This window comes from Nomascus leucogenys, chromosome 3 (assembly GCF_006542625.1).
Source record: "Nomascus leucogenys isolate Asia chromosome 3, Asia_NLE_v1, whole genome shotgun sequence".
Classification (NCBI taxonomy): domain Eukaryota; kingdom Metazoa; phylum Chordata; class Mammalia; order Primates; family Hylobatidae; genus Nomascus; species Nomascus leucogenys.
In genome coordinates this window covers 8,421,012-8,446,219 of record NC_044383.1, presented here as the reverse complement: position 1 = coordinate 8,446,219, position 25,208 = coordinate 8,421,012, and the positions used below count along the sequence as shown (strand labels likewise).

General features: G+C 48.2%; 1 protein-coding gene across 10 annotated transcripts in view; it reads right to left on the bottom strand.

The window, feature by feature from the left end:
- CTBP2 (C-terminal binding protein 2) overlaps positions 1-25,208 on the bottom strand; it is a 173,972-nt gene that overhangs the window by 89,065 nt on the left and 59,699 nt on the right. The window contains exon 4 of one of the 10 annotated variants that reach the window (XM_030805747.1): positions 14,666-14,784. The exons of the other annotated variants lie outside the window; for them this stretch is intronic. The gene's annotated coding sequence lies outside the window, so the exon portion shown is untranslated. The remainder of the gene's footprint in view (positions 1-14,665; positions 14,785-25,208) is intronic. 10 annotated transcript variants of the gene reach the window in all.

Below are 25,208 nucleotides of genomic sequence, written 5' to 3'. Positions count from 1 at the left end.
ATGTATTTCCCTATTTCATCCCTGGAGAGTTTAAATGTCCAGAAAGGTTTCTTCCTTCCCAGACCCTCTTCATCCTTCCCCCTTTAAATGGTCATTTCTGCCAAGAATCATCTGTCTCACTACTTCCTGCTGGTCCATTAATTACAATAACAAGAAATAACCCTGCAGTGATGTCATCCAAACTTTTACTTCCTGTAGTGAACGCACAGGTCAGGCCAACCGATGTGTGTGTCCAGATGCGCCACGCCTCCATTTTGAAAACAGAAAAAATTCACCGCTCTTGCACTCCATGAAAGCTTTCGTGTGCCCAGAAGCACTCACCCCAAGGTTTTATAAGTTAAATAAAAATGAAATGCGTGTCAGGCACCGCTACCACCAAAATGTCGCTATTGTAAGTGGAAAACAAGCCACTGATTGTGCAGAGCTGTGAATGTAGGTTTATATACATAAAGAAAAGCCACATTTTCAAGACACATGTCATGAGATGCAGGATATAAGACACATTCAGCGTTTCTAGCATGTGTGAGCTGGGGAGAGTTGGTTTCTGACGTCAGCAGGGATAAGGCGGCACCTGTTGGGGATGGAGTGACTCCCTTATCTGTGTTCTTAGAGCAACAGGACTGGAGACGAGGAAGGAAGAACCCCCATCTGGCTCCAAACTCCCCGGGCTCGCAGAAAGGGCTCACTCACCCCCTCACCAGGCCTGGCAGCCAACAGCAATCGGTGTGGTTCATTTTTTGAAGGGATCAAAGAATAAAGCTGCATCCAACAGCACATTCTGGAAAGTTCTGGGCTTGGAATTACCAACAAAAAGGGCTCTCTGAGACAAACAACTGGGAGCCTGCCTAGAAGAACCCTGAAAATCCAGGTCAGCTGAAGAAACCACCCATGAAAAAGCTGGAGGCACCGTGGTGATGCCCACCCCAGCTGATGCTCACGGGGCCCCCGGCCCTCTGCCTCCCGTGTTCAACCTCAGCTCACCTCTCATTTAGTCCAAAAGGGGCCACCATTTGGAGTCTGTTCTGTGATTTCGGCACCTGGTATTCAAAGTTATCTTAGGTTGTGGCTTAAGCAGCCAAGTCTGACTTCAGATTCAGCCCTGGGTGGTGCTGATGCGGGGAGGTGGGGGCTGCTCTGACCCCATCATCACAATTCCCATAAGAACCTTTCTCGGGCCGGGCGCGGTGGCTCACGCCTGTAATCCCAGCACTTTGGGAGGCCGAGACGGGCAGATCATGAGGTCAGGAGATCGAGACCATCCTGGCTAACACAGTGAAACCCCGTCTCTACTAAAAATACAAAAAATTAGCCGGGCGTGGTGGTGGGCACCTGTAGTCCCAGTTACTCGGGAGGCTGAGGCAGGAGAATGGCGTGAACCCGGCAGGCGGAGCTTGCAGTGAGCTGAGATCACGCCACTGCACTCCAGCCTGGGCGACAGAGAGACTCCTTCTCAAAAAAAAAAAAAAAACCTTTCTCATGGGAGGACGGGCTTGGGCGTTGAGATCAACAGAGGAGGGAGCTTCCAGGACGTATTTCCTACGTGAAAATAGGTCCAAGAAAATTATTTTTGTCTACAGCCTGACAGAAACAAGGTCTTATCAATTATTATTGATTACGAAGCCACTTTGTCACCTCAAACTGCCTGTTCTGTGGCCACCCCAAGATTGTTCTACTTCCACAGCCTTTTTTTTTTAAACCCAAAGCACATTGGCCATTTCCTGACAAATTCTACCAGGGTTGACTTCAAAGTGTCAGGGGTAAAGTGCTGTTTTGAGGTGACACGAGGTCACAGACAAGCCAAGCTGCGATGGTTGGGGGCAGCTCTGGAGACGGAGCAAGCACCGGATCCTGTAGAGATGGCCAAAGCCAGGAGGACTTCTTCAGATACCTCTAGGGACTCATGACTCTCGCCCAGGGCTTAATCTGACCCTTACCAATAATAATGTTATTTCTTTTTCCTGCTGTGTTTTCCTACCATTCATTACAAATTCTAGACCAACCAAAAAATTTGGAAAAACCAGGCCTGGCACGGTGGCTCATGCCTGTAATCCCAGCATTCTGGGAGGCTGAGGCGGGCAGATCATTTTGGGGTCAGGAGTTCAAGACCAGCCTGGCCAACATGGTGAAACCCTGTCTCTACTAAAAATACAAAAAAAAAAAATGAGCCGGGCATGGTGACGAGCGCCTGTAATCCTAGCTACTCGGGAGGCTAAGGCACGCGAATTGCTTGAACCCAGGAGGCAGAGGTTGCAATGAGTCAAGATCATGCCACTGCACTGCTGCCTGGGTGACAGAGTGAGACCTTGTCTCCAAAAAAAAAAAAAAAAAAAGTGGAAAAACCAGCCCTTGATGGGCCACCAGGAGCTTTCGGGGGCCTGCCCAGGATATCACCCGGCTCCACCCTGTGTGAGGCTCCTGCTCTAAAGTACACGGAGGACATGGGGCATAGCGCCTTTCACAGCTACTGGCTCACATGCCAGTCCACAGTTCCCAGCGGTGGTGGCACTCCTCTCTAGGGAGGAAAATGCTACAGAATATTCACCACTGGTCAATTCACCTGCCTGGTTAGACCTCCTTCCAAACTTAAAATCTAGGCATTCAGTCCTGAGAATGCCATACTCTGCAGGTTCTCCTTACACAGACTGAGATCAACAGTGGGTTGGTTTCAATAAGACATGAAGAAACAATGAGGCAAGACCATTTTGAAAGAGCCCATTATATATACAGAAAATCCAATCAAGCCTTGGCTACAAAAACAGAAGGGGGGGCCGTGCACTAGCATGTCATTAATTATTAATTCTCCTGTAATGTCCCAATGTGGACTAAATAACCTATTCCCACAGGAAAATGCATTGTCATTGACAACAGAAGACCAAAATATCTATAATGGTTGCAAATTTGAATAGAATCAGTTCCACACTTGGACAAGTGACTATTCCAATGGAGAGTTTATTTACAAGGCATTTTCTCACATGACGCAGGGAGACTGATTTAGGAATTGCAATCCTCTCTCCTGTGATGAAAACCACTTCCACGATGAAGCACTCCATGGAGAAGTACTTACTTACAAGCTTTCCTTTGGATTCTGAATGCTTTCTGCAGATTTTAAACAGAGTCAACTCCCCCTCCATTCCTGGTAACCATGCTAAATGGTTTCGATACTGTACCTGAGCATTTACAGTGATCTTGTCAAATAAAACGTTACTCCAAGTTAACTCCGCTGTATATTTATGCACTTAATATCACAGCTTACTGCAAAGTGCACAAATCATTTTAACAGAGTATAAATTTAACTACCATGAAGGCATTTTACACTCTGCTTAACTTCACTGAGGGGCCCATATTTTTTGGAGAAGATAAATCATGCTTCCATATAACTCGACTTAGGGGAACAGCAGTCAAAACTCACAAACAGAAATACACCCAGTTTCCTTGGATTAGGGGTTAAAAAAAAAAAAAACACACCCACACCCTCAACCAAGACATCTGTCACCTGTACCTCTTACCAAGCAGTGGTAGCCACCAGTGCACCCAGCCCAGGGCAGGTGGGCTAAGTGAGGGGCTGGCCCATGAGCGTGCACCCTCCTCTGCCCCTGGTCACTGTCCTCTGGCCATTCTGGAACAACGGGGATTGAGCGCTGTTGACCTGACAGCACCCCTAGCATGGGAGGGCTGCCATCTGCGCCATCTTGGCTGTCATCATTGGAAACACAATCTCCTATGGATGTTTTCTAAAAGGAGTTCCAGGCCCCACTGCCAAAGGGTCTCCAGACGCACATAAGAAATTTAAAAAGGGGGAAAAATAGTCACGCAAGAAATCCATGCATACAGCAGCTGAAGTCATCAATTATTTATTGAATGAGGGAACCTTAGCCACGGACCATCTGGAAGGGCCAGACTTAGGTCTCAAGCTGTGCCCCGCAGGTCAATAGCAGGAGCTCTTCTGACCTGACAGGAGTCTCTGAACTCGACTCAGGGTCACAGGAGTGCACTCTTAACGTTCAGTGGATCCAAGTGCACATGTGTCACCTCCACAAATTAAAGACACTCAGGGCTGCCTCCCACATCCCATACCCAGACCTGGTATGTTAAGACACACAAAATCATGTACAGGACTTTAAAAAAAAAAAAAAAAAAAAAGGAGATTGAGATAATAGCTTTACAGTGGAGAAAGACGGACACGATCTTAGCCAAGTGATCAAAGTTAACCCCACCAACAATAAGGTAAATTCACATGATGTGCCCTCCTAATCCGCCGTGCTGACAACAGTGGTTCCTGAGCATTCCCGCCCAAAGTGCCCAACTCGAATCAGGAAAACACAGGACAAACCGAACTGAGGGCCATTCTACAAAACGACTCGTCTGCTCTCTCCAAAAACATCAATGTCATGGTCCAAAGGAGGACAAGAAACGGTTCCAGACTAAAGATGACTAAACAGACAAGGAAACCAGAGGCAACGCAGAATCCGAAGTTTCTTTTGCTATAAAGGATCTTATCGGGACTACTGGCAAAATAAGATCCGAATATTAGATATGATTATCAATGTTAATTTCCTGACTTTAATACTTGTCTTATGTGGAAGAATGTGCGCTGTGTTTAGGAAAAATTAACTCCTCCATCCCTAAATACTTGAGCCTTATGTATTTGCAGATATCTCAGAGGGATCTGAAAATTATACACTCTGCGTGTGTGTTTCTGTGTATGAGAGAAAAACAAGCAAATGTGGTTACAATGTCATTTGGAAAGGCTAGGTAAAGGGTAATTAGAAATTCTTTGTTCCATTCTTACAACTCTTCTGCAAGCCTGTAATTACGTCAAAAGAAAAAGTTAAAGGGGAAAAAAAAAAAGACATGAATGGCCACAGCGATTGTGTTCAAGTTTTAGAATCAAGATTGACGGATATTTTCCCAGAGAACCCAAATTTTTGCAATGTTATTTCATTACTCTTAAAGGTAAACTATCAAAAATAAAGTAAGAGTCACAGCATGTCAGGGGCTTCAGGTGGAAAGACAGGCGGGTCAGGGAGGGCAAGGTCCCAGGCCTCCTCCTGTCTCTGCTGGTGGCTGCTGCAGAGGAAGTGGCCACCAAGAACCCACCCTGTCTCTACCCAGGCTCAAGTATCCAAACCCCAAGCCAGCATGGTCAGCGCTGCCCAGGGGCAGGCTCTGTACCTGCTGCTGTGTGCCAGACAATTCCACATGGCCACAGTACAGTTCAGAAACCAGCCAGAACCAGCCCGTGGGCAAGGGAACAGATCTGAAGGTCACAAAGCGTGGCGTGCCCTCCCTGATGGCCCAAGGTCAGGGCTGGCCATGCCGGAGCTGGGGGCTGCCCTCCGCCCCACAGGCAGCCTGTCTCTGCAGGCTGGCTGCGGGCCACACTGTCTTCAAAATCCCCATCCATGCTCCTTACGGCCAATGGGCAGATTCACCTTGGAGATGCTGCCTTTCTGGCCTCTCTCTGGAGAAGACAAAAAACTCAGTAACTTCTCCAAAAAGCTCCTGCTTTATGTAGTGAACTTGTACTTCCCACTAAAATCAATTCTTAATAAGATTTAATAGGCCTCTTGCCTCAGGTATCATTTCCAGCTAATTTTTACTCCCCCATGAGGAGAGTATGGTGGCAGCACAGGTCACGTTTGCACACCGTATCCATGATCATTCTGCCAGCTTTCCTTTTTTTTTGAAGCAGAGTCTCGCTCTGTCACCCAGGCTGGAGTGCAGTGGCGTGATCTCGGCTCACTGCAACCTCCGCCTCGTGGGATCAAGCGATTTTCCTGCCTTAGCCTCATGAGTAGCTGGGACCACAAGTGCATGCCACTACACTCGGCTAACTTTTTGTATTTTTGGTGGAGACGGGGTTTCACCATGTTGGCCAGAGTGGTCTTGAATGCCAGACCTCAAATGACCCGCCCGCCTCAGCCACCTGAAGTGCTGGGATCACAGGCGTGAGCCCCTGCACCCAGCCTTTCTGAGAGTTTTCACAGGACGTATGTCCAGCAGGCCTCGGCATTACCTTCTACTCCAGAAAATTCAGCTCAGAAGCCAATGCTCCAGGAGAGGGTTTCCCAGAGCACACCATGCAAGATTTAAGTGCCCTCTCCCTCTGAGCCAGCACAGGGTCCATCTCTCTGGGGGGTTGGTCCCCACCAGACTGCAAGTACTGGGAGCGGATGGTTATCCCCTTGGCTCTGCAGCCAGTGGCTGCTGCAGAACACGTGTTGGACTAAATAAAGCTAGACTTAAATTCTGCCTTCACGTCGCAAGTTTACATCTGACACCAACAACATAAGACCACCAGGGCCAGCACGCATTCTCAACACACTTTCCAAAGCTGGAAAAAAGCACAGCCAAGTCACTCAGAAAAGCCTCTCTTGATTTGGCTTCTGGATAAAAAAGAGTCTCCCTGTCGTGCTAGATGGGGTCAACTACTTGGTGAAAACAGAGGCCCATTCCACAGGCACCACTGCTGAGCATCTGAGTTCCCAGGACAGGGCTGTCCAAGGACACAACACTGACAGCCATGTGCAAACCCCCGACCTGGGCGAGGATACCGCCCTCTGAGACTCAGTCGCCTCGTCTACAAAAAAGGAAAAGATACCACATTACCGGGACCATCTAGCCTAATGAAAATGCCGCCAGGATCAAAGACCATAACGCAAAGCCCTCTGTTCGCATCTTAGTCCGAACAAGCACCCAGGATGCACTTGCTGTTGTTTGTTTGTTTTTTTAAGGCAGGATCTCGCTCTGCCTCCCAGGCTGGAGTGCAGTCTTGACCTCCTGGGCTCCAGCCGTCCTGCCACGTCAGCTTCTCAAGTAGCTGTGACTGTAGGCACGCACCATCACACCCAGTAAAAGTTTTTTTTGTTTTGTTTTTTGAGATGGAGTCTTGCTCTGTCATCCAGCTGGAGTGCAGTGGCGCGATCTGGGCTCACTGCAACCTCCGTCCCCTGGTTTAAGCATTTTTCCTGCCTCAGCTTCCCGAGTAGCTGGGATTAGAGGCGTGCGCCACCACACCCAGCTGATTTTTGTACTCTTTAATAGAGATGGGGTTTCACTATGTTGGCCAGGCTGGTCTAGAACTCCTAACCTCAAATGATCTGCCCGCCTTGGCCTCCCAAAGTGCTGGGATTACAGGTGTGAGCCATGGCGCCTGGCCCCAGCTACGTTTTTTGATTTTTTATAGAGAAGAGAACCCACTATGTTATTATTATTATTTTTTTTTTGAGATGGAGTCTCACTCTGTTACCCAGGCTGGAGTGCAATGGCACGATCTGGCTCACTGCAGCCTCCACCTCCTGGGTTCAAGTGATTCTTCTGCCTCAACCTCCTGAGTAGCTGGGATTACAGGCACCTGCCACAACACCCGGCTAATGTTTTATTTTTAGTAGAGACAGGGTTTCACCATGTTGATCAGGCTGGTCTCAAACTCCTGACCTTGTGATCCGCCCGCCTTGGCCTCCCAAAGGCATGAGCCACCGCGCCTGGCCTGAGAGCCCACTATGTTATTTTATTTTTTGTAGAGATGTTATGTATGTTGCCCATGTTGGTCTTGAACTTCTGAGCTCAAGCAATCCTCCTTGCCTTGGCCTCCCAAAGTCGTGGGATTACAGGTGTGAGCCACTGTGAGCCCAGCCGGCTGCTGTTTAGAAAGTGCGTCACGAAGGCCGCCTTGAGGGGCTTGGGGAGCATCTCAGGAAAGAAGCTGCAGGGAGAAGGGTCCAGCCATCCTTCTCTTTCGAGCTAACAGCAGCCCCGTGGAAGGAAAGGTGACTAAATGAGAAGGAATGTGACTCAGAGGGAGGCGCTCTGGAGGCCTCTGTGCCTACCCCAGGAGGGGCTGGCCTCTAGGTGGAGTCCCTACCAGTCCGGAGGCTCCCGCCCAACCTTCCCCATCCTCTCTGGGAAGGGAGGGCGTGAGGAGGTGGTCCCCTGGAAGCCACCTCCCCAGCCCTGAGGTTCACACCACCTCAGTCTCAGGGGTCCGGGGGCGGCCCCAGTTAAAACACGGGTTTCCAGACCAGTGAAGCACTCAGAAGCACAACCCCTCTCCTTGCCCATTCTGTGTCCCTTAGCAGAGGGTGGGTCTGGTATCTGCGTAGCAGGTCCTGACCCCACCCAAGCAGCAGCAGTGTCCCAGCACCCCCGCCTTCCTGACCCACCAGCATTCTTTCCCACCAAGGCGCCTTGAGATCCCCAAAACACGTCTCCACTGCTGCCCCAAGTCTGCCCCCCAAAGGTTTGGCCTTTGCCACCTGTTATTGCCCAGGCTTGACACACAGCCATGAGTTCTGCCATCACCACGTCAGCAGATCTCTGCCAATGTGTGCTTGACCTTGAACATTTCCCCCCAGCTCTAGGCAAAACAAAGCCCTCTCCTTAGCAACAGCTCACTGGGCAAAACCCAAAGATGACCCGACCTGGCGCACCTCCAGCACTCCAGGTCTTGGCTCATGACCATGGGACCGCGACAGAAATTACCTTCAACCCTCACGTCACCACCCATCACCCGAGCTGCGACACCAATACATCAGCAGGAGAAATGAGGCGGATTGCAAACAGCTGCCGAGTTCCAAGATAAAGAGTTTTATTTTGGTGGCTAAAGGGAAAAGTAGAGAAAAGCCGCCAACATTTTTACTAACAGCATAATTATATGAGAGAAAACTCCCTCCTTTAAGATTCCTACGCTGCCCTGACAGCAATTTAAGCAGCTGAGAAAAGATGGTGAAGACAAAATCATGACGGCAGGATCCCGTCTCCTTCCTGTACACACGTCTGACTCTGTAATGACAATGAAAGAAAGCTCTGCGGGCATATGGCAGGGGAGCCACCTCCGTGTGCAACGGCAGTTGCATCAAGTCTTTAGTGCAGGATTTAGCTGTCTTAAAGATCCTATTAACCAGAGACAATTTCCATCCCAGGCTCCAGGCAGAGCTGGGAGCTTTCCTTCAGAAACGAGGGCGAAGAACCTGCAACAGTAAGTTTTCTGCGAGCGCTGAAACGTCCAGCCCAAAGCCTTCAGCAAATCACTCCACGGGGAAATCTAGTCCTGTCAGCTTTAAACTGGCCACCTTGCATTAACAGGGACTTTCGCAGCTAGGGTGTGGGTGATCTTAATGCACAGCTCTGCTACTATATGAGTTCACTTAAATGATCCCCTTGTTTCTGCTCTTATCCCTTCCAAACCATTTTCCAGAGACACCCAGGGGGATTCTCACTGAAAACTGAAATGTGATCCTAGCCCAGTGTCTGGAAGCTCTCCAGCAACGCCCAGTGCCTTTGTGGTCAAGATCCGTGTCTGCCCTCACAGGGCCACAACCGCGCTGGCTCCTGCCCTGGGTACAGCCCCTCGGCCTCAAGACCCTTCCCCAGATGCCCCATGGCTGGCCTCCTCCTGCCACGCCAATCTCAGCCTCCCCACAGAGAACCACTCCCTGCGTTCCCACCAAAGGGTCTCCTCAGTCCAAAGTATCTCTCTGGTCTTAATGTTTGTGTCCCCTGAAAATTCCTATGCTGAAAGCCTCATCCCCAAGGTGATGGTATTAGAGGGTGAGGCCTTTGTGGGGTAATTAGATGATGAGGGTGGAACACTCACGAATGGGATTAGTGCCTGATGAAAGAGCTCTTTTGGCCAAGGCACAGTGGCTAATGCCTGTAATCCTAGCACTTTGGGAGGCCGAGGTAAGTGGATCACCTGAGGTCAGGAGTTGGAGACCAGCCTGGCCAACACGACGAAACTTCGTCTCTACTAAAAATACAAAAATTTGTCAAGCGTGGTAAACTTCGATCCAGCAATCCCTGTAATCTCAGCTACCTGGGAGACTGAGGCAGGAGAAAATACAAAAATTTGCCAAGCGTGGTGGTCATCGGCTGTAATCCCAGCTACTTGGGAGGATGAGGCAGGAGAATCGCTTGAACCTGGGAGATGGAGGTTGCAGTGAGCCGAGATCGCACCACTGCACTCCAGCCTGGGCAACCGAGCAAAATTCTATTAAAAAAAAAAAAAAAAAAAAAAAAAAAAAAGGAAGATCTCATTTGACCCTTCCACGTAGTGAGAGAGTACCGTCTCTGAACCAGAACGTGGGCCCTCATCAGATATCGAATCTGCTGGCATCTTGGTCTTGGACTTCCCAAGAATTGTGGGAATTAAATTTCTGTTGCTATGAGCCACCTGCTTATGGAATTTTGTTATAGTAGCCCAAGCAGAGACTAAGACAACATACTCTCCACTTGACACTGAGAAAGCCAGCAAGACCACAGGCCCTCAGGGAGGGGGCTCCGCCTCTAGAACACAAGCTCAGCGGGAGTGTGGCCACTGCATCCACGGATCCTGAAGAACAGTCCACGACACGCATGCGTGCACACACACACAATCTCTGAACGGATGGATGACTGAGTCCGAAGAGATCATGGGCCAGCCCTGATTCTTCAGCCCTAACTTCAACCTTGAAAGGAAAATTTGGGCAATTACTTTTTTTTTTTTTTTTTTTTTTTGAGACGGAGTCTCGTTCTGTCACCCAGGCTAGAGTGCAGTGGTGTGATCTCAGCTCCCTGCAACTTCCAACTCCTGGGTTCAAGCAATTCTCCCGCCTCAGCCTTCCGAGTACCTGGGATTATAGGCGCCCACCACCATGCCTGGTTAATTTTTGTATTTTTAGTAGAGACGGGGTTTCACCATGTTGCCCAGGCTGGTCTTGAACTCCTGACCTCAGGTGATCCGCCCACCTCCAGCTGCCAAAGTGCTGGGATTACAGGCGTGAGCCACCGCGCCCGGCCAAGGGCCATTACTTCTTAAGTACAGAAGCATCAGTGAAGGTCAGTGGCATGATGCGCTGGGCCCGTCCTCCGCAGGTTATTATAAAGAAGACATCCAAGAGGACGAATGTCCACACCTGCCAGGAAACACTCCCCCCAATCCCCCTGAGGGAAACACTCCCCAATCCCCCTGAGGAAAACACCCCCCAATCCCCCTGAGGGGCAAAGGTCTGTCTTCCAAAGAGCCTGGGCCTGCTCCTTTTGTCATCCTATTGGCCCAACACCCACTCACATGTCTCTCATCCCCCTACTTAGTCCTCATTTTCGAGTCCTTTGGTTTGACCAACAATCAGACCCCACATCTAGGAGTGTGCTGAATAACTCAGCTTTGTTTAAGCACAAGAGGTCTTTGGGATGCTTCAGCGCCGACTCCCACAGCATGCCACGACACGCCTTGAGGTCAGGCGGCCTGTCTGCAGCTCACAGCACGTACATGCTCTCTCTCGCTGGTGGACAGCTTATGTGGCTTTGCGAATTTTCTCGATTTACAAAAACTGTGCTTCCTTGTCTCCCAACCCAGTTCTGCCCTCTGAAACCGGGAGCCTCCCCCTTTCCTGGGACAATACCAGGTGCTTTTTCTCCGGGCTCAGCAGCCTCGGGTGCCTAAGTTACCTTCCTGCACCCTCCATTCCCACCTCCTTCGGTGAGCTCTTCGAATGGTCAAGGCACAGCTCACATCTGGCCCTGGAATCTGACCCAGCACGCCAGCCCACGGAGAACTGTCCAAGATGCCTGAGAACCTATGGAGCCACCAAGAGCTAAACTGGAAAGGGACAAAAGGTCACAGGAGATCCTGTCAAGACAACTGTAACTGGTACGTACTGTGCGTCGGAGATACCGTACGATGTCATTCAAGAAGCTCACGGAACAGCACTGCAGTCAGTTGGCAGGAGTAACAACAGAACCAGGAGAGTGGAAGGAAGTTGGCAAGGGGCGTGGACCGCTGTGGGGGGTTCTAAAGAATGAAAAAGGGATGGGAGCGGGATGACCTGTGCAGTTAGTACAGATGATAACTATGACCCCAAATCAAGAGTAATAAACATACAAAGAATGTCTCGTATTTACCACTTAAATGATGACACGAGGCATCAAGGCAGCCACTTCTGATACCTGCCATGCAAACTGAGGGTTTTCTTTGATGCTGCTGGTCATCACTCAATCGTGGCAAAACAACACAACCAGCTTCAGAGCGTGCCATTTATCAATCAGTGCAAGGGACAAGCTGAAATCACCACGGATAACCTCAGGATTGATCATTATTGCTCATTACCTTCTGAACTGCAGGGAATGAGTCCACATCACCTGAAAATGTCTCTCTCCTGGAAATTACACAGTAAGTGTTTCCGCTGGCTAGAAATCAACAGCCCTACTCAACGCCTAACAATTGAGTTTTGTTAACCGGCATACAAAAAGAGGGGGAAGATCACACCCTTCATACTTCCCACTTCTCACCACTGTGTAAACCCACCTACCTTCAAGAACTGCACCAAATTCAGAGACCTAGTTGGGAGATAAATGCCCCTCTGAGCTCCCCTGAGCTCCCTGCCCTCCCGAAGACAGTTTCATTATCAGTTCTTCCAAGCCAAAGATCAAAATGAGATAAATACCAAACAGAGCCCTTTCACTTTCTTCATGTATCAAGTGTGTCTTTTACTCTAGCTGGGATTCACAAATTCAGTTGCAAAGATATAAAATCAGTATCAGAGACACAAAAGCCATGTTCTAATTTCTTTAATAGGGTAAGAATAACATCTCTCACACAAGTATATTTGTCACTTATGCCTCCAAACAAGCTGGGACCTACATAGTATTTCAGAGCCGTATGACATCTTGCAAACATTCACTTTAAATTTTAGGCGAGAATAAAAGTTGCTTTTTTCATAAATGTAAAGGAAAACAAACACTACCAATGGGATTTTGTTTTTCAACATCTGGAGATTCTAAAGTGCCAGAGGTTGACACAAAAACTTTAAATCAAAGTAATGAAAATGCCTGACAGAATCAGTGAAATTATTTTGTGAAAGAGCTGACCAAACTGGATGACAGTTGAACTTCAGAAGTCACGGTGTGGCTCAGGCAGAGCACAGATGTCTAGGGGAGGAGTCAACCTGGAGCTATTATAGGACCTTTTGTCAACCTAGAGCCTCCCAAGAATGGTTTCTGGCCACTGTTTGGGATGTTTGTTTCTCTTCGAGTCTACACATTTGTAAAGTGTGCAGATCAGGCAGGCACAGCTCAAAGTGGCTGAACACACCCAGAAGGACCAGCCAGAGAATGTAAGATGTGCAGGCGAGAGCAGCTGGGGAGAAAAGGACGCTTTCAGGAGGCGGAAGCTGGGCAGCTTCCAGGACTGAACTACACATGCATTTCCTGCAGACTCCTAGCGCAATCCTTGACGTACAGCAGGGACTTAATAAATGTCTGCTCCATAGCATACACTACTAGTACTTGCCATCCAGCTGACCAAGGGAATGGTCTAACGGGTGGGACCACGTCACAGGAGGGTTCTCATCTTGGCCTGTTGGCTCAGTTTCATATGCCCCTCCCCTGGAAGTCTGCACACTGATGTTGTCCTTGGGAACACTTCTGACTAGGCTGCACTCTCTGTGTTTGCTCCACTGTTGGGAACCTGGGGGCCAAGGGGCCCCAGCAGTTGGCTCCAATGCAATAGTCCTTGAAGATCACAGCCAAAGCTATGCTTGCTCTGGACAGGTAACTCTCCCTTTCATGGGCATGGGGAGGTAAAGGGAGCAGGCAGAAGCAAAAAGGAATTTTCCTCTAAAAACAGAATTGCTGAAAGGCACTTAATAGAGGGATAGGGGCCAGGCATGGTGGCTCACACCTATAATCCCAGCACTTTAACAGGAAGAGGCTGCAGTGAGCCGAGATCGTGCCACTGCACTACAGTCTGAGTGACAGAAAGTCCCTGGCTCAAAAAAAAAAAAAAAGGGTTGGGGGGGATGGGATTTGGCTGAAACATGAAACAGTGAAATGCAAAGAACATGTATCATATACTGAATTACAGACAAGATATTTTATGTTTATAAATGATTTCATAGAAAAAATATGGAATAATAATGGTTGTTTAAAAAAAAAAAAAAAAAAAAGGCTGAGGAGAGCCAGCGCGGTGGCTCACACCTGTAATCCCAGCACTTTGGGAGGCTAAGGTGGGAGGATCACTTGAGGCCAGGAGTTTGAGACCAGCTTGGGCAACATAGTGAGACCTGACCTCTACCAAAAGTTTAAAGATTAGCTGGGCATGGTGGCGTATGCCTGCAGTCTCAGCTATTTGGGAGGCTGAGGTGGGAGGATTGCTTGAGCCCAGGACGTCGAGGCTGCAGTAAGCTGTGATGGCACTCACCCTGGACAACACAGCAAGATCCTGTCTCAAAAAAAATACATAAATAAAAATAAAAACAAAACAAAACAAAACAAAACAAAACTGGGGAGATGGGGGAAAATAACCAACCACACTGACAGCAAGTTGGCAAAGTGCTTACGTCTCCAAGCCCTGGTCCATGTAATCTGCAGGCACTAAGTCATTTATCCTTTGCAAGCGTATAAAACAGGTACTATTATTACTCATATTTAAGGAGGAAATTGACGCAAAGAAAAGATCAGCCATTTTCTCAATGCCACACAGCTACCAAAGGCAGAGGCAGGAATTGAGTCCAGGCAGCTGGATGCTAGCATACACGGTTCTGCCCAAAGAGACAATTGAAAAAACAAAGGATATGACTGAACACAAACCCAAACCATAGTAAGTACAGATTCCACTTAGGTAAAATCCTGGGTGTGCACACATGCCCAAAGGCAGTAAGAGGGAAAGAAAAGTATTGGAGAGGCCTACCGGTCTGCAGAGCTATCTACGCACAATCTGCCATATCGAATGGGAATGCAGGAGTAACAGGACTCCTTTCGGTAAGCCAACACAGACACCCTCCGTACGCTCAGATGCACTTGTATGTCCTGGTAAAGGCAAGGAGAAAGACAGGATCTGAGGACTGGGGAGGGAAGGTAATCAGCTCTGTCTTCGTAAATCTTGCATTGCACTGTTTCCCTCTTCAACAAATGCATGATTCCTTTGGAAGCATCAGGGCGGCCAGCTATTTTATTCCCTATTTAAAAAGTAACATAGGCCAGGTGCAGTGGCTCACACCTGTAATCCCAGCACTTTGGGAGGCCAAGGCAGGAGGATCACATGAGCCCGGGAGTTTGAGACCAGTCTGGGCAACACAGGGAGACCCCATCTCTACAAACAAACAAAAAATTAGCTGGGCATGGTGATGCATGCCTGTGGTCCCAGCTATGTGGGGAGCTGAGGCAGGACAGCTTGAGCCCGGAGGTCAAGGCTGGTGTGAGCTGTGACTGTGCCACCGCACTACAGCCTGGGTGACAGAGTGAGACCCTGTATTGGAAAAAAACAAAAAAAAAAAAACAAAAAAAAACCCAAAAAAACCCAAACATATATTCATTACAGAACATTTGGGGAGGAGGAGTGGGTATGGAAAAAAAAAAAAAAATCACCCAAAATTCTACCAACTAAAGATAATCACTATGAACCGCTCCTCATCAGCCCTCCCCCGTGATTATTTTTATGGTTCTATTCATAAATGTTCAACATTTGATATTGAAGCTTTTCATTTTAAGACAAGCATTCTACTTATTTCAAACTGTGAAGGCATCATTTGAAAAAGAATTAGCTGTTTTCCCACTGTTGGATGCTTGAGTCATCTGTCTTTTTGCTGTCAAGTAATACCATCACTAAAATCTTGGTGCATTACAGCTTTCTTGGCATTGGGTGGGGAAGGGAGATGATTAGGTCAAAGAGCATGTGTGTACCTACTTTTACGGAAAGGTGACACTGGTTTCCTTGTCTGAAGATTTTTTTTTTTTTTTTTTTTTTTTTTTTTTTGAGATGAAGTTTCCCTTTGTTGCCCAGGCTGGAGTATAGTGGCATGATCTCTATGATCTCTGCCTCCTGGGGTCAAGAGATTCTCCTGCCTCAGCCTCCCTAGTAGCTGGGACTGCAGGCGCGTGCCATCACACCCAGCTCATTTTTGTATTTTTAGTAGAGATGGGTTTCACCATGTTGGTCTCGAACTCCTGACCTCAAGCGATCCACCCACCTCCACCTCCCAAAGTGCTGGGATTACAGGCATGAGCCACCACTCCCAGCATTCCTTGTCTGAAGATTCTAATGGATTACTTCATAGTCACAATCTATGACAGTATCTTATCTAACCTTCTTCCCACCCGCCACCAGCAAGTATGTGGGGACAGACCTGGACAGACACACACAACGGGCATGGCGGCCTCATCCTACAGGATTAGTCCCATAGTAGCTCGTCAGGCCCCAGGGGCAGTGGAGTAGAACACAGTGGTGCCATCGGGAGGTGGTCATGTCACCAGGCAGCAGGTGTCTTGTCTCTGGATAAGCCCATGTTGGGACAGACTGTTTCTTCCAGAACGTACCCAATGTGGGCACTGGCTTACGTTTAGGAGCAACGACTTCTACAAGACGCCCAGTTACATGAGAGCGACACCCAGTGAGATGTTCACACAAAGCATGGCACACACAGCGCCAGGAAAGCAGCCCGCCTTCTAGAGTGGCAGGGGCAGCACGTGCTTCCTGAGTTTAACGGTGGCCCACAGGCCATCTCAGGACCCAGCACCAGCCCCAACCGTTACGTGGTGCTTGAATGGCACTCAGAACGCACACTCAGCATCCAGCGACTGCGGACCCCAAGCTGACCGTTCTCCTTCCTGCCTCAGTATCTCAGCCCCCTTCATCTGTACTGTCCAAAGCCTGCTCGAGTGTCAGAAGCTGTCTCCTTCATCAGATCCATCCTGTGTGCTTTCTAAGTGAGCATCTTTAACCTCTAATGCTGGGCTGAAAAACAACTCAGTGTTTTGGAAAGTAAGTTTCTACTCCAGCAATCTGAGGGTGGGGACATCCACAGGAACCCTGGGGCCCACAAGGAAAACAGAAGACAGACTTAATCACTGAATTCTCACTCAAGAATTCCAGCGGCCAAATGTCCTTTCTAATCCCGTGTGCTGCTCTGAGAGAACATTCTAGCCACTCCTTTGTGTGTGAAAACCACTGCAGCAGGTCCTATTTTGGGCAGATTTTCCACATTAAAAGGCACAATGGTTAAAATGATCGTACGATACACCTCCCACCCATGACACTTTGTTTAATTCAAACTCAAATACCAAAGCAGGAGAGTCGACTGTTTACCACACTTGAATTTATAAATGGCCTTCCTGCCCGTCACCCAGGCTGCCCCACCCCCTCCCTTCTTTCGACACAGCTGGGTGGGAATGCAGTGACCTAATATCACTGGACAGATAATTCCTTGCCTTGGGGAACGACTGGCAAAGCCCACGGCATCTGCCATTTCCAATCTACTCCTCGGAACAGTAAGTAGGGGCTTGTGCCAGGACGCTCGGGGGGCAGCACAGAACGCGTGCAACCGTGGCTGGAAGTGAAAATGTAAAAACCCACCCACGGCCTCGCTGGGAGTCACTGCTCTGCATTGGAAAACCCGGGTGTTTGATTCAACTAAATCATCTCAAAGCCTGCATTGGAGAAAATAATTGAATTAAAGAGTTGCTATAACTCATTCAAGTGAGATAAAAACCATCCAGTGGGAGGCGAGACGGCAAGGCAAAGACACTGCTGCTAGAATGTGCCGTCTTCTCGAGATCGCAAGGAGAAAAGCAATATAATGTGGTTCAAAGGACAGATGGGACTTTCCTAATTGTCCCCAGATTCCTAGCAGCAGGGGCGGTAACTAAATGGTTTCAATTAAAAGTTAAAGAAACAGAGGAGAGCAGGCGGTAAGTTATGCCTGGTGCTGATAAGCCTCATTCGGATCAGTCTCAGGGATGCTTTGTCCCGATTTCAGACAGCCAAGTGTCAATGGCACACGAGTGGTGGAGCCATCCCAACATGTCACCCTGACAAGGTGACAAATAAATCTGTCTGTCAAATGCACTGTCATGAACACCCGTGTGAGCATCATGGAGCCAAGCACCAGGCATGTGGCGACGGCTCAGAGCAGGGCCCTTCCATCTGCAATCAAGGAGAAAAAGGGACGGACGCAAACACTAGAACACAGCCCAAGGAAGCAATGATGATGTGGGGGTTACACACCTCAGAGAGGACGCTCCACCTCTGACGACGGCTACAGGGTGGTTTCCGTGCCAAGCACGGTATGGCTCAAGCACAATGTGACAAGGGCCATGGAATCAATGTCTACCCCTTCACCAGGGGCTCCCAAGCAGGGTATGTTTTTCACCCTAGGGACACTGGGCCCTATCTGGCGACATCTCTGGTCACGCTGGGGTAGGGAGGGAGGTAACACTGGCATCGGGTGGGGAGAGGCCAGGGATGCTGTTGAACATCCTATGATGCACAGGACAGCCCCCCACAACGAAGAACCACCAGACCCAAAATGTCAACAGTGCCAAAGTAGAAACTCCTGCCTTACAGGAATCATAAGTTGAAGTCTCTGAAGTTCCAAACTAGAAATGCTGAGAAATGGCTGGGGCTGATTACAGGCAATTTTTTTTTTTTTTTTTTTTTAACCAACACAGGACATAAGCAATATCCTGAAAGGGACAAGTAAGTGCATCAAAAAAGCAGAATAGACGACAAGCATGAGGGTGAGCTCCAGCCTCTGAAGAAGCGTAGAGGAAGCAAGTGCGGCAGGGCTGGGTGGCGCTGTCCTGCGGATGCTGATTCAGAAGCTGACCCACAGCCGAATGTGGCTGAGGTGGAGCTGAGAACATGAGGTCCCCTGGGGATGACCACAGCCCCATCTTTCAGGGTAGGTCTCTCAACACACTCACAATTCCCATCCATGTCACCGCTCTGGGAGGAAGTTTGACACACACCTAGCAAACAGATCTTGGAAAAAATGAATCCCTAAATGTGAGAAGGTCTCTACTGACAAAAGCAAACAGCAGGGCGTAGGGTCCAAGACAGCCAAGGTCAATGCCTAAGGCTCTGAATGCAAATACTCAGCATCCGCCAGCCCAAACTCAGAGGGCAGCCCCAGCTACCACCAGGCTGCTCTGGAGTCACGCAGCGCAGCCATGCTTCCAAGAGATGTGGTCAAAACAGAAAGACCACCCAGCAAGGAGGGCAGGAGGAGCCTCATCTCACCGCAGAAAAGGGGACGAAATGAGCGTGGGAACAGCTCCTCCCATCCTCGTAGGGATCACCAGGCCCCACCCCAGGAAAAGACAAGAACAGTCACTACCACATGCTCTGAGGATGCTAGTCCTTCTGGAACTGTGGGTCTCAGAAAGCAGCAGACTAAGGTGCTCCTTCTTCCCACCACTGCACCCCACGTCTGGGTGGCTCCTGCTGACTTTTCGATGTTGGCAGATGTTTTGTGATGTCCTAACCTCAAAACTAGGTGTGTACAGGGACTGGGCCTGGGGGGATCCGGGCTGGAGCAGACACTGAGCTTTGCAGACAGCACAGTTTCTGTAGGAAGCACAATGTGACAAGGGCCGTGGAATCAATGTCTACCCCTTCACCAGGGGCTCCCAAGCAGGGCATGTTTTTCACCCTAGGGACACTGGGCCCTATCTGGCGACATCTCTGGTCACGCTGGGGTAGGGAGGGAGGTAACAGGTTTCTCACTGTTTACAAAAGCTCTGTGGTGACTCCAGGTTTAGGCTAAAGATGACCCCACTCAGGATTCACTAAGCCTTGCTGAGGCTCAATGGTCATGAGGTGGGAGGCAGGGGAGTCCTTGCTTCTGCCAGGAAGTCCCGCCAAGTCTTCACCCCCTTGGCCTAACGCAGCCGTTTCTAGGAAGCCCTATGAACTGCACATCCAAAGGCAAACCAGGAAGCGAGCGCAGGGAGCGGGGGTTCACCTCCTTTCCCTCTGCTCCTTAATACTTTAGGGGTTATTCTTTTGTCTCCTTTGTCAAACGCAAAAAAAAGCAAAACACAACACGCACGTGGTTTAAATAAGACATGTTTGCATTCTTGTTATAAGAACTCTGGAACAAAATCCGAGTACAATTATGTAGCCCCACTATTAGTTAACACTTCATTACTGCACTTCGTATTTCCTTCTCGTCTTTTGTTCTGAGAGTAGGTTAAAGAGAAAGAAGACACTGAACTCTGTTGAACCTACCCCATGGGGAAAAAAAAGTCTCAAAGTTACGAAAAGTGAAAAAGAAAAAAAAGATACAAAATAATATAGTGATAAAATCTCTGCATGATTTGAGACTATCACCTCATGAATCTAACGCTGACTCATCAATACTTCCTACTTCCCAGCTCAGAAGTGGAACAACATTGCTACTCGACTGAACGGATGGCTAACAAAAACCAAAGAAACCCCCTCCCTGCCAAAACAGTTACTGGGCGCTAGAATGCAGGTTATAGCACGTGGTCATTTACAAAACTAAAAGGTATGAAACTCTCTGCTGAGTCAGGTTACCTAGACACAGCTCTAACTCATTCTCTCACCTGAGATTATCATATACATTAAGGTTTTAAAAAAAAAAAGCAAGCTGGCCCAGGTAAGAAATACAAAAGTCTATGTGGCATGAAATAGCTCAAAGAGACTTGCTTGGTGGAATTAACTAGTGGTTTAATGGGGGGGGGGGGGGGGTGATGTCTGATATACAAGAGTGCCCCAATTTCTTCAGAGAAATTAACATTTCAATCCTGTTTTTATCTAGAAGTCATTAAACTGTGCAACATGAATTATTGGAACTGTAGCAGCGAATTAACTCTATTCATCAACTAAGTCCAAACATTTTAGAGTGTATCTGTAATGAAAAAATAGCTCTACATTTCTATCTCTTCTCATTAAAGTAAACCAGTTTTCCCTCTCTCAGTATATAAAACTGTCTTCTCTTCACGTAATTTATATTACCATAAGCCGGCTCACATTCTAAACTATTACATGCCTCCAATTAATTTTTGCAGCTTTTGCCTGAAAATTTAATGAGATAGTAGTGGATGAACCTGCTGACTCCAGATTATGTGTGTGCTCCCGATATTAATGTTGGCACAATAAAATAATCTGATCCACACCTGACTCAAGCATTTCCCCTCACTGGGGTATAAAGGTAATATGGAAACCAGGTCCGCTCATTTCAGTCCTTTAAATCCAATTACAAAATTTACTAGCCTCAAATTAAACTGCTCCTACTCATCAACCTGGGAAGAAAGGAGAAAGCAGCAGCACAGTCTAATTATCCCAACACCATTTCTATCAACACCGCGGGGAACAGTTACGATGGATGACTATTTGTCTAAGGCCTCAGTTCTCTACCGTGGAGGAGAAGTCACAAGCCACACTCCTCAAAGCCAACCCAAGGAACCCCGTGATGAGTACAGGGTACAAGGAAGCCCATTCTCTGTCCCGCTGCTACAGGCGCGCCTTAGGTGCCTGCCTCAGGTGGGGTCCACACCATTCACGATTTGTTTGTACACGTGTGCGTATCAGTGTGTCTGTGTCAGATGTATGTGTGCACACGTGTGAGCATGTACATGTGTGTTCATCTAACATGTGCCTGAGTTCAGATGAATAGGTGAGGCGTATTGGCGACTCTAAGTCTCAATGACAGGCCCTCTGTAGTTCTTACTTTTTGCCAAAGGGTTGAGGTGCAAGCAGAAGGCAAAAAAGGCTGACAAGGCTGGGAGCAGTGGCTCGTGCCTGTAATCCCAGCACAGCACCTTGGGAGGCCAAGGCAGGTGGATCACTTGAGGTCAGGAGTCTGAGATCAGCCTGGCCAACATGGTGAAACCCCATCTCTACTAAAAGTAGCCAGGCGTGGTGGCGGGCGCCTGTAGTCCCAGCTACTAGGGAGGCTGAGGCAGGAGAACTGCTTGAACCCAGGAGGCGGAGATTGCAGTGAGCCGAGATCGCGCCACTGCACTCCAGTCTGGGCGACAGAGCGAGACTCCGTCTCAAAAACCAAACAAACAAAAAACGCCGACAATATCAGTAACAGCAGCAGCAGTCAGTAATCAATGTCCAGAAAGTGCCTGCTATCCCCGTTTTCTTTTTTGCCAAGCACTGAGACGGTCCCAGCCATCAGTCCACAGGTGTGTGGACCCAGCGCGTGTTCAGCTCTGGGAGTGAACAGAATGGAACTTAGGCAGACTACTCCCAAAATTCCATCCCTAGGCTGCTAATGACAATGACATCCACATACACTAGCCCTGGTGGCTGAGAATATAGTAACATCAAGGGAATGAGCGGTACCCAGCTGCGTCTGGTATATGGGTGGTCCCTAAGGCATCACTTGGTTGATGTGTGTTTAACAGCCCTTAGGAAGGCCAGAACCTGGGGATGAGCGGCCCATGCTTCTGAGGATGGGGGTTTATGTCCAAAGATGGCCAGAAGACCCCCCTATTCATACCTGCACCCTGCACCTTCACAGTGCCAATTAGGCAGCCTGGGGCTGCTGCTGGTGAACACAGAGAGAAATGGGAGAGAGAGAGAGAGAGACAGAGACACCCAGGCCTTGGAGCTGTCCGCCCTGTACCACCTTAGCCTGGAGTCCTGGCTACAGCAAGACCAAGGGGATCATTCTGCTCTGGGGCCACCTCCTCCCTGCGCCCCCTCCACCTCCACCACTGGGTGTGTGGGGAATGGAACTGCAAAGCTTACAATAAACTCAGCAAGCTCACTTGACTGAGCATTTACCAAGCCAGAAAGCCTCCTTTCCATGCGCTGTTGGTCTGCAAGCATGGAGTCTATGGAGAGACTGGAGAAAAGCCATCATACTGGCACGTGGTCAGGTGCATTCAGTACACACAGGTTTATACCAACATCTAAACCATTTTAGGAAAAGGCCGTGGAGCAGAACATGCTGGGTGTGCAACTGAAACCTAGACCTAGGTTCACATCTGACCTCTGTTATTGCCAAGTGCCAAGAGGAATCAATTAACCCCCTTATCCATCCAATTTATAGGAATAAATAAAGGTAAATACCTCAACCTTGCAAGGCTGTGCCACACACATAGGACCAACTCGAGCTGTACAGCGTCTGGCACGCATGCCACATGAGGCTTCCTTTCCGGGGCAACTGGCTGGACCATTCTGGCCCCTCCAAATTAAAAAGGCCCTTTTCAACTCTGCTTTCCTGGCCAGAGAAGGCCTGGGACATGAGCCCCAAGCTCCACCACTCAGCCCTCCCTCCAGGTTCACTGAAAGATATCCCCGTCCTGAACTCCAACTGGAGCCATCTCCCTCCACTCCCTTTTCAGGGGGTAGCTTTGAAAGGGTACAATTCCTCACTCTCAATAAAGCAATGCTTCCTGCCTTAGAGAACCATCAACAAGTCTGTATGGAAAATAAGCTCTTGAGTTGTCAAAAACCCCTGGCTAAAGGAGAACCCAAATGGTGCCAAGCTACCAGGGGAGGTGGCACCTCCAAGAGTGGCAGAAGGGTCCCAAGGACTGTTCAGGTCCATGGTCTCTTTCTCTGGACCCATCACTCCATCCAGTCTGGTCCAGGCTAGGACGGAGTAGGGATGGGGGTGATAGATAAGACCAGGTCTGGCCAGCCAGGCTCTTCCCAGAACCAACACAATCCCAGCACACTGTGGCCAGAAGCATCCTCAAAACAGGACTTTGTGCAGGCTCAGATTCAGTCCTAAGGCACCAGAAAAAACAGCCTTAAATTTGACACTGCCAAGCCCTGAGGCGGACACAGAAGGTCTCATCAAGATCACACACAGACTCTGAAAACCTTCTCATATTGAAGAACGGGAGCTATTAACTGTGTTAACGGCATGCACAGATGTTGTCTACATCTAAAAATTCCCAAATACATCAATTAGCATATTATAAAGAATTTACTTCCATTTTCCCTTGACAGATCATAAAGACCAAAATGTAACGCTCAGTTTGAATTGACAAGTGCGTATGGCAGAAGATGCTGTATTAAATGCAGACAACAGTGAAAGAAAATGGCATTTGATGATTGGCCACCCAATTCTCAGAGTACAATGTCAAAAGCCAGAAATCCATTTATTTAGTAACCAAAGCTCAACATCACACAAGTCACTTGGGCTCTGGTAAGGGAAGTTCTACCATCTGCGCTTGGTAATTCCACTGTTCCACTCGTTTCCTAGGTAAGATACTGGGAGCATGTGTGGAAAAGCAAGACAAGGCTACAACCCAGGGGCAAATACAGGTGCACACACGTACACAAATCGAAGGAAACATTTTTGGAAAAAAAAAAATTTAATTTTTAAACAAAAATAAAAGAAGGCATAACAACATCTTACGTGCTGAAATTCTAAGCATGTCTTTACTTGTATGTTTAGAAATGATCCTTTTACAGGAAAGAAGGGCTGGAGGAGATAAGGATGAGAGGAAAAACGCGAATAACATAAAACTAAAATCAAGTTAATAGATGCAGAGTTGTCCTTCTTCCCATTCTTCCAGAATCCTCTTCCTAGATTGCAAATCAAAATCTGCATTTAAATAGAATATTTTTCGTGTAGGAAAGAGGAAGCCCTAGGGTACAAAGGTATTGCATTCAGGATCTATGGGCACAATATTGTATTTTAAATGAGATGAAGAATTTTGAAATTTACTGAATATATGACATATTCCAAATTGTCTTGTTATTACTACTATTCTTACTAAATTCTTCTATCCTAATAGGTGTTTCTCTTCTATGGCCAGAACTTTTAATAAAAGTAATGTGATATTACATCATTCTATCAATTTAATCTTGAGAAAAGATTACACGATCCAGGGATCTTATAAGCTGTGGGCTCTGATAATTCCAGCCATTATTCAGTGTGAAATTCAAACAGTCTGAATTCATTAACATTGGTTGTTACAAATCTGCATTTTCAGACTTTGCCATAAAATGCAGGAGTCCAGACCCAGTGACCTGAATCTAACTGCCTTTCATGTGAAGTGGCCGTGTTCCCGGCCTCTCCCAGTGTGGCTCTTGAGAGAAAGCCTCATGTCTTCGTCCTTTCCATGGCTGGCCTCAGGCTCTTTGGTCACACTTAATGTTCAGGCAAACTGCAGAGACCTCAAGCCATTTAAAGGAGTAGAGACATGTTCCCAGGGAAGGATGTCCATTACGAAACAGATGTCCAGGTGGGCATAGGAGCAGGTGCAGTAGCATGGTGCCAGCAGCTCGCTTTGGCTGCGGCTGGGATCAGCACACCCTCACAACTAAAACCCCAATGCATGACATTTGGGAAAGGCTTCAGGGAAACCCCAAACCTTTCACTGCTTGATAGAAAAACATTACTACCGGGTCGATGGGCAAGGAGTGAGCATCCCACGTCCCAAGTGCCAGGAGGAAGACAGAACCTTCAGGAACACAGTGGACCTTCACGAGCAAGAAAGGTTTGAGTTCCGTTCGTCTT